This window comes from Sceloporus undulatus, chromosome 2 (genome assembly GCF_019175285.1).
Source record: "Sceloporus undulatus isolate JIND9_A2432 ecotype Alabama chromosome 2, SceUnd_v1.1, whole genome shotgun sequence".
In the NCBI taxonomy this organism is placed as follows: Eukaryota; Metazoa; Chordata; class Lepidosauria; order Squamata; family Phrynosomatidae; genus Sceloporus; species Sceloporus undulatus.
The window spans coordinates 289,965,376-289,975,521 of NC_056523.1; the positions used below are offsets into that span (position 1 = coordinate 289,965,376).

Sequence of the window (10,146 nt, forward strand, 5' to 3'; positions counted from 1 at the left end):
AAGCACTAGATTTGAAAATTGAGCAAGGTTGAAAACTGGTTTCTGCAAGTGATGAAAGCTTCATACTAGTGGAGTGAAATTATTAGATATTATGTGAGGAATATATAGTTGATTGAGATAATGTCCAAACCATCCTGGGCACAAAATGCTGTTTGAAAATACTTAAATTCTGGACCATGCAAACAACTATCAGGTCAGAATGCACAGGGAAGCCACTGAAATCCCCAAATACTTGGACAACTTCAATAGGAAAAAAGAAACCCTTAAAGTAAATCAAGTTTGGCTACTAGTCCTGAAGAACACCAAAACCAGGACTCAGCAAATGCAAATGAGAAACCACTGAGGGTCAGGGGCTTTCCCAGCAGACAATGATCACCAATTAGCAGACATTAATCCTCTTTTGCATGTCCTCCCACCCTGAGGTCAGGCCATCAACAACAGAACAATACACAGATTAACAAGGGAATCTCTTCTCCTTACCCAGGATAACACAGTTGGTGTGTGTACACACACACACACACACACACACACACACACCCTCTCTCTGCCAGGTCAGTTGCCAGCTACAGATGCTGGTGAAACATCAGGAATAAACTCTTCTAGAACATGGCCACATAGCCTGAAAAACCCACAAAAAACTATGGATGTTGGCCATGCAAGCCTTCACATTTCTGAAGAATTATTAAATAGCCTAATTAGCGAAAGCCAGATGAAGATTCCAAACTTGAATATCTCATGAATTCAGTACTCCCACACCTTCCCATAGCACCAGTACTTCCATAGGAAACCCCAACCCCCATGCACCTTGAAGTGACCCATGAGTGAGGTTTCTGATGGGCTCACAACTACCTCACCCATGGATTCAGAGGCGAAAACCAAGCTACCTGCCAGTCCTAGAGGAACAGCACATGGGAGCTCAATATTCTCATTGAAACAGTAAGAGAGCTACTCAAGTGTTGGATCCGAGCTAACTCTTTACAGTGTGATCCAGCCAGGGCTCTTGAAGTCTCAGCTTCAAGTGTATCTACTGTGCAGTACAGACCACCCAAATGCACCATACTCCTGGAGATACTAGGGTTAGGGAGCACGCACCAGCCGCACGCTCCCTAACCCTAGTATGCGTGGGGGCCGCCATAATTGCATGGTCCCACCCATACGTTGGTGACGTCGCAGCTGCGCAGCATCCAAATGGCCCTGCACAGCTGTAACATTGCCGCACCATCCTTTGGCGCTTTCCTGCATCGCAGCTGCGCAGCAAACAGGAGCTGCTTCTAAGCGCTCCTTTTTTGCTGTGCAGCGGTACCACACCATTTGGTTGCTGTGGTAACTCTGCACAGCAAAGAGAGGTGGCTCCAGCCCGCCTTTTGCAGGCGGTGTGTACCAGGCCTACTATTGGAACAACCAGGCTGTAGGCTTTGTGTAACCCAGCAGTCTGGTAACTAGTGAGGTGTCTGATGCTTAGCACATTGTACCTTGTTCTTGAAACTGCATCTTCCCCTTGTTTTTTCTGCTATGTTTGATCTTGATTTTGCACATGGTCTCCAGTTCTGATCTCAGCCTCTGCTTTACATTTTGGCCTTGCCAAATGAATCAGTATTATTAGACCTACCTTTTGGGCTTCCCTTTATCTTCTTTCCTGTCCTACAGTCACCATGTAGACTGGTTAATCTGAACAGTTCTTTTTTCTCATCTCACTGATATTTGTAACACTTCTGCTCTGTTCTTACACATCTCTGGTTGAATATATTTCAGTCAATTATGCAGCATTTCTTCCTGTAAAGATAAAAAAAGTTAAGATGTCCATAATTTCAATAGGTATTTTTATTCTAGAATTTGGCTTCTTGGCCTACAGAGGATGTCCTAAAAGGGTGCTAAATAATCTTAATTTTAAATTCTCCTCAAGAAGACTTTACATTTTATATACATAACTGTGTCATGTCGCAGGCATACATTTTATAGTTATTTTGTACCATGCAGCAAATAATGCCTCTATAGTGTTACATTGCAGTTCCACATATGGGACAAAATTAAGCAACTGGGACTTTTAAGACAACCACTGAAATATTTTAAAGCAACAAAAGTAGCTTAAAGCAACAACAACCAGAACAACATTACAATAAACTCATTCCTTCATCTTTGCAGCTTTGACTTTTGCAGATTTTATTATTTCTAGGTTTGATAAATATGTTTTCTCTAGGAATTTCTAGGTCATCCAGAGAAATTCTGCTGGAAGTTGACCATAGAGTAGCACCGGAGGAGCTAAAGATTCTTAGAGAAAACACTTCTCTAGGCATTTGTAGCTCCTGAAACATGATTTTATGATCAAATTCTGGCACGTGTTGACCACAGAGTTCTGCTGGAGGACCTAGAAATTCCTAGAAAGGTGTTCTCTTAGGTTAAAAACTGCTACTTATTTATTTGCATTCCCCCCCCCCACTTTCACAGGCATCCTGTGCCCCTAACCCCAGTGAATGTAAAGGAAGAAGTGTACTTAGAAAGCTACTGAGTACAATAACCTTATATAAAATCTAACATCTATTTATTATGCTATACATCCTATTATGAAATATGTCCAATGAGAGAAAGAGAGGCTCAAGATGCTTTCACCCCACAAAACAATCCCCAAATGTAACAATAAATATTTTTTGCTAAACTATGGCCTGATACAGACAGCCAAAATAAAGCTGCTTTAAGTCACTTTGGAGGTATGGTGTTTCAATGATACATGCATCCTAAGAGTCCAGAAGCCGCACCAAAGCCACGCTCCAGTCCTAAGGACTGGAGTGCAGCTTTGCTGCAGCTTCCAGACTCTTAGGACGCATACATCATTGAAACACCATACACTGGTACCCCGGGATACGAACGCGCCGCGTTACGAATTTTTCGATGGAAAAAAATATTGCTGGCTAATCTTCAGCTCTTGTTTTGCCCGTTCTTTTCTTCTTTATTTCTTTAGATATTTATACCCTGCCATTCAGCCAAAAGGCTTCCAGAGAAGCTTTTTATTGTTAATCACATTTCCTTCTTTTTTTCTCAATTAAACCTTATCCCAAAGAGTTCTAAGCCAGTGCTTGCCTTAAACAAACAATATTTAGATGAACACATGAAAAGACACGATAAAGTAACAATACTGAATCATTATTCTTAGCAATACTAACATTATCAAAACTTTATTTATACCCTGCTTTTCTGACAGATTGGATCAAGGCCTCTTAGAAATTAAAGGAATTAAACTTGATCCTTCATTTTTGCATTTAATATAGAGAGACCCCATTTTATTACATCACTGTATATAAGGAACTTGAGCATCCATGGATTTTGGTATCCACGAGGGTCCTGGAAAAAACCCCCAGTGGATACTGAGGACCCACTATGTATACCCTGGTGCCTGGTGGCACAGTGTTAAATGCCTGTACTGCAGCCATTCACTCAAAAAACCACAAGGGTTGCGAGTTCAAGACCAGCAAAAGGGCCCAAGCTTGACTCGCTTGCATCCTTCCAAGGTCGCTAAAATGAGTACCAGACTGTTTGGGGGCAATTAGCTTACTTGCTAAAGCTTACTTGTTGTTCACCGCTATGCTCTTTGGAATAGCGGTATATAAATAAAAACAAATATTATTATTATTATACTATGATGTTGAATAAATTAATTACAACTGTAGCCAAATGTGACCATCATTCTAGTCTAATACTTACAGACTGCATCTTCAACCTACCACTATCATTTGTAACCCTACATGCAGATTTGCGTGTTTCCATCCTTAAACATAGAATAGCTTGTTTTGAAATTTGTAATTTTTTAGATGTCAAACAAGCATTTGTTCTAACTATGTACAGTTACTTTAATTGTTTAAAGGTAAAAAATAGAAGACGAAAAAAGAAATAACATATTTTAACAAACAAACCAGACAAAAACATAATCCAGCACAAAGGAATATAGAAAAACAAAAGAACCTATGGATAGATGTTAGTGCAATCCAAGAAATTTGGTAGTAAGGTATATGCTAAAAGGTCCACAATGAACAATGTAATATAGTACCTCATCTATTTAAGAAAATATGAAAGACGAGCACAAAGGTCTCCTACCTCTGTCAAGACTGTATGCTCTCCCATGCTTTTGCCAAAAGGTAGATTTTTGAGGCTTGAAAAAGAGAAGTAAAAATGATGCGTGAAATATACAATTTGATAATGACTTTATGTAGCAATCTCATAAGTGTGAGGGACAAATGTGGCTGCATAAGTGGCAGAAGATTTTGTTTAATCTGATACTTCCACAGTCAGGTCCAGTATGGCTAATGAATATCCATGCTGCACTGTTAGTAGCCCAAATACACACGAGCTAAGTCAAATGTCAACCCACCTAAAGCAGACCTATTGAAAACAACAGAAACTTACTCATTTCCAATGGGATAAAATTTATCCCAGGAGTGTATAAATTAATAATAAATAAAGTTTTTATTCTATCCAGCTCTTCTGCGATCAGGGCGGCTTACAGCAAAGGTTTAAAACAACAAACATAAAACATTAAAATACAGATATATCCAAGCCATCCCATACAAACAAAAAATAACAGGCAAAAAAGCCCCATAGCCCAACCTCTTGGCCCACGGAAGAGGGGAGGCCCATAGGATTTAATCGGGAATGCCTGTTGGAACAGGAAGTTTTCAGGTTCCTTCCTGAATTGGGCCAGGGTGGTTGTCGAGCGGAGCTCAGTGGGCAGCGTATTCCAGGACGGGCAGCAGGAAAATGTCCTCCGTGTAGTGGAGGATAATCTAGCCCCAGGTACCCTCAGTAAATGCTGCCCCAGACGTTCTGAGGTTGCAGGGGAAGTACGGGAGAGGCGGTCCTTCAGGAATCCTGGGCCTAAGCCATTTAGGGCTTTATAGGTAATACCAACGCCCTTAATTGGGCCCGGAAGCGGATGGGCAGCCAATGGAGTCTTTCAGCACAGGTGTTATGGGCTGGGCCCTGGAGACGCCAGTGACCAGCCTACGCCATGTTCTGCACCATTGAAGCTCGGGTTTGGTAAAGGGTTGCCCCATAGAGTACATTGCAGACAATCCAGTCTCAAGGTTACCAGAGCATGTACAACATTTCTAGGTCCCCTCTGGGGCCGTATGGACCAGCTGGCGAATAAGCTGAATGATGACAAGTGCTCTTGACCGTCGCATTCACCTGAGCAGTTCAGTGGAGCGACGAATCAAAAGCACTCCCAGACTGCGTACGGAGTCCTTCACAGGGACGTGACCCCATTCAGGACAGTGAACCACCGCCATTCCCTGGACCAGGGGAACCTATCACAAGTACTACCTCCGTTTCTTCTGGATTCAATTGAGTCGGTTTTTCCTCATCCAGCCCATTACTGACTTCTAGACAGAGCCGCAGAGGAGAGACGCCATCCTGGTCACTGCCCTCAGCGGAGCATGAGAAAATGATTTTGGTGTCATAGTGTACTGATAACCCCACGCCCATGTCTCCGGTGATCTCTCCACGGTTTCATGTAAAGTTAAAGAGCATGGGAGACAGATGGCTCCTTGAGGGACCCGTGTTAAGGGGGCCTCCGTCGGGAGCACACGTACTCCCAGCCGCACCATCTGGGACCTCCCAGAGAGGTAGAAGCGGAACCACTGGAGCGCAGGCCCCGATTCCCACCTCTGCCAGGCGCCAGAAGGCAACCATGGCTATGTATCGAAAGCCGCTGAGATGTCCAAGAGCACCAACAGGGACACACGCTTCCCCTGTCGATGCCCAGACGGAGATCATCGACCAAGGCGACCATGGCCGTCTCAACCCCGTGACCCGCCCGGAAGCCAGTTGAAATGGGTCCAGATAATCAGTTTCATCCAAGACCGTCTGAAGCGGATCGCAACCGCCCTCTCGATCACCTTACCCAAGAATGGCAGCAGCGAAAACTGGCCGGATAATTATTATGTACCAGGGGGTCGAGGGAGGGCTTTTTTAATATAGGTTTACAATGGCCAATTTTAATTCCGATGGAAATTGCCCTTCCCTCAAAGATGTATAATGATCCAGGTAACAATAAAGTTACCGCCGGTCCCCCCTGGGCCGCTCAGCCACGAGGACAGGGATTGAGAGAGCAGGTTGTTTTCCGAACACTTCCGACGATCTTGTCCCGTCCTCGGTACTACACCGACTCAAAACCGATCCACGCTTAATAGAGTCCACGGGAGGCTCTGGATACCTCTACTCTAGGTTCTGCTCGAATGTCCAGCATTAAGACCTTCGCTTATACGAGAGGTTTTATCCACAAAAAAGACATTAAATTGGTCACAACAGCCTTAGAGTTCAAGGATCTGGTCAGGTAGGAAGGGAGCTGAGTTAGCTCCCTAACCACTCTGAACAACTCTGCTGGACATGACTCTGCGGACGCAATACGAGCACCATAGAACAAATTCTTTGTTGCTGCTCGTATCGCCTCTCCGTAGTCCTTTAACCAGTTGGGCTAGGAGAGCCTTGTCATCTAAGCAAAAGGTGTTTCCGCCAACGGTACTCTAGCAGTCGCAGTTCCCGCTTCCTTGCCCGGAGTCTCCGTATACAGGGCTTACACTTGGAAGCAGGCCTGAGAGGGCGCTTGGAGCGATGCTGTGTATAGCCTAGAAAGACCGGTATTCCACATACCGGTGAGGGCATCATACAGATCGCCGTCGCTTCCAACATGTGCCCCTCTAAAAGCTTCTTGGAAACCTTTTAGGTTCCATCAGCCTTCGAGGTGTGACCATCCTAATAGGTCCACCACCCCCGGGGGGGATCTGGGTGAGACCCTATTTCCACCTACCAGAAGTGATCCGTCCATGACAAGGGGGAAACATTAACTATTTCCACACACGGTTTCCGCATCTGAGCAGAAGACCAAATCGAGAGTATTACCCGCCACAATGCGTGACCCTTATCAGCTGGGACAGGCCATGGCCGTCATGGTATCCATGAATTCCCGAGCCGCACCGGGTGGAAGAACATGGCTGGTCGTGAGGGAGAATTGAAGTCACCCAGGACCATAGCCTGGCGTCTCCAACATCAGCTCAGCGACCAGCTGTGTCAGCTCGTTAAGGGAGTCCGCTAGCGCACGGGGTGGCCGATACACTAACAAATCCCTAGACTGTCCCTAGCCTTTAGGGGCAGGTAACTACACTCGATATAGGACGTCTGTCGGATGTGGTTCCTGGTGAGGGACACGGTGTTCCTATGTACAAGGCCACACACACACACCCGCCCACCTAACCTGCTCTGGTCCTTCACCCGAGAACCGGCAGGCAGGGTCTGAGCCCACACCGCGTCTCCTTCAGGCCCAAGCCAGGTCTCGGTAATGCCAAGCCAGATCACACTTTTGATCCTCCAACATATCGTGGAGGATGTGGGTCTGTTGTTTACTGATCTGGCGTGCACAGGAGCAGCGACAGGGTTTGTGGCACGGTGGAGCGACCCTCAGGTTCCTAAGGTTGGGATAGGGACAGCAGGAGGGAGATACATGTACCTCGGGATCCGAACTGCGGGTTACGAAATTTCCAGGATACAAAAAAGTTGGATTGGCAAAAACTGTTTCGGGTACGAAATATTTTTCGGGTTACGAAATCATTCGGCGCGAAATTCAAATGCATAGGCTTCCAGCGCTAACGGAAAGCTATTTCGGGTTACGAAATTTCGCGTTACGAAGGAAAATGGCGGAACAATTAATTTCGTAACCCGAGGCACCACTGTATGATGCATCGATCTCTCCTCCCTGGAACGCAAGTCCCTTCTCCCACCGCCATATCCCCGCTGCCCCACATACCTCAATAGGAGCTCCGCTCGAGATGAGTTTCCTTCCCTCCCGGCCCATGCATCCCCCGCATCCACAACCCCCCACCCCTCTATGGCCATTTGAGAGCAGAGGTAGCCACCCCAGGCATCCTCTGCTCTCGGGCTAACCCAAGCCTCCCTAACCCAAATAAAAGCTGCACAACTGCGCATTACGCAGCAGCGGTGCTCCCCAGTCCATGGCGGCACTCCCGGGCGGTGCGAAGATGCGCACCTCTGACACCCCGGGAGGAGGCGCCCGCCCGCAGAAGGCGCAGCTCTGGCAGCGATGGTCTCCAGCGAGGAAGGCGAAGGGGGCTTGTCAGGGAGGGTCCGGTTTCCGGCGTTTATACCCGCCGCCCACACCTGGCGGGCTCCTCCCTGGCTTCCCCAGGTGTCCCTTAAAGGCCCCCGCACTCACTGGCCGCCAAACGCAAGGCCAGAAGCGACGCCAAAAGTTCAAAAAGTCCCACGCGGTGCTCCCCCGTCCGTGGGCGGCACCCCGGGGCGGGGCAGATGCGCACCTCCGACACCCCGGGAGGAGGCCCGCCCGGCAGAAGGCGCAGCTCTGGCAGCGACGGTGGTCCGCGGCAGGAAGGCGAAGGGGGTTAAACTTAACTAACTAACTAACTTAACTAAAGCAGATATACCAAGTAGATGTGTTCCTGAACATTGCTTCTTTAACAAAAAAAAATCAGTATCAGAGGCAGGAAATAACATGGAAAGAATAGGGATTATTCCATACCACAACAAAAGAAGACACATTTTTCAAAACATACATGCACACATGTAAAATGGGGAAAAACCCAAACAGTAAGGTAAGCCTTACATAAGAAAACCAAAACAAATTGAACCTTCTTGAAGGCTTCTTCCAAAATGCATCTCGTATGGATGACATTTTCTTTTATCAACCCCATTTTCTCTACAATTTCCATCCGATGGCCAAACTTATTGGTCAATACTTTTTTAACATTCTGAGGTAGCTGGTGAAGCAGGCTCATCTGCTCTTTTTCTCTCTGTTTTGCTGGGGATTCTGGTGGCAACTGCTCTTTACCTTGCCTGTTATAGGCAGGCACATACCAGCTATAATAGCATAAGAGCAAAGCCCACTCTTCCCAGTTCAAGTCTTATTGCTTTGTTACTATACTAAAATGCTACAAACCCCAACAAGAAAGCTTATATTTTCCCAGCTCTCCTTCATCATCCTTCAATGCCAATGCTACTATAAAAGCTCCAATTAGACAGACAACTAAGAGGCTGGGGCACAGTAGAAAAGACTTTGGGCTCATTCACATACAAAAAAAATCGGTTTTGAAAACCGATCAATCCCGGAAGTTCCTACTCACCCGAATCTCACACAAGCGAATCCGGGGCTGCACACCCGTTCCGTGTTAAATGGCCCTAGCGCGGGTCTTTTGAAAATCGGCGCAAAAAACGTTTCTTTTTAAAAACCCCGGGTCTGGGAATGAGAAACTTTGGCCTCGATCATGATCGAGGCAAATGAGGGAGGGATTTAGGCCAGAGGGTGGGCAAAGGGCAAGGCATTTCCTCCCCTCATCGGAAGGGAGGGGGAGGAGAAAGAGCCCTGGGAAGAAGGGAGCAAGGGAAGGCATTCTTTAGGAGCCCTCTTTTCCCTGCATCCCCTGCCCAAAGCCCTCTGTCGCTGGGCATTCCTTCCCTTGCAGGAGGAAAAAAACAGGTCAACGGAGCTCATGCAGCAACCCCCCCCCTTTTCAAATGCAAACAATTTCTATTCCAAATGTAGTTCATTTTTAACCATTTTTTTTTAACGAAAACATGCACATGTTTTATTCCAGAGGCAATGGAGCAGGCTGCACTTGCTTCTGCAGAGGGAGAAGCTACAATGTTGCAAACATCAATGTTACATTTTACCAATTTTTTTAGCAAAAATATGCGAATGATTTTTCTTCTTGAGCAGATACAGCAAGGAAGCAAAGGGAAAGCTAATGTGCTTTTAAAGCAAAAAAAAAAAAAAAAAAAAAAAACATGGCAATCCCCATCCTTTGCCTGGGACAGGGGCAGATCTGACCCAAAAACCACAGATTTATAAAAGAGAGAGAGAAAGAGAGAGAGGCATCTCTCTCCCTGCTTCAGCCGACTTGAAACCCCTGTGCCGGCTCTTTAAAAAGGGAGGAACACTTCCCCCATGCCCTGCAAACGTCACCATGACGATAGCTTGATTGCAGCGGCCAATCTAAGAATGCATTCTTATTTCTGTCAAAATGCATTCGATTTCAATTTGTGGGCACTGCTAACGGACGATGGGGGGAGGGGCACCGATCATCCCAGTTCCTTCAACATGCTTTTAACCCCATATAATGGGGCCTTTGT

At 46.2% G+C, this 10,146-nt stretch overlaps 1 protein-coding gene across 4 annotated transcripts in view; it reads right to left on the reverse strand.

Annotated features, from left to right (window-relative positions):
- The window catches only part of GCNT4 (glucosaminyl (N-acetyl) transferase 4), a 48,646-nt gene that overhangs the window by 19,044 nt on the left and 19,456 nt on the right, over nt 1–10,146 (reverse strand). For 3 of the 4 annotated variants that reach the window (XM_042452053.1, XM_042452055.1, XM_042452054.1), the window contains exon 2: nt 1,610–1,773. The gene's annotated coding sequence lies outside the window, so the exon portion shown is untranslated. Of the gene's footprint in view, nt 1–1,609; nt 1,774–4,086; nt 4,142–10,146 lie in introns of all 4 variants that reach the window. The other variant, XM_042452052.1, reaches the window with a different exon arrangement.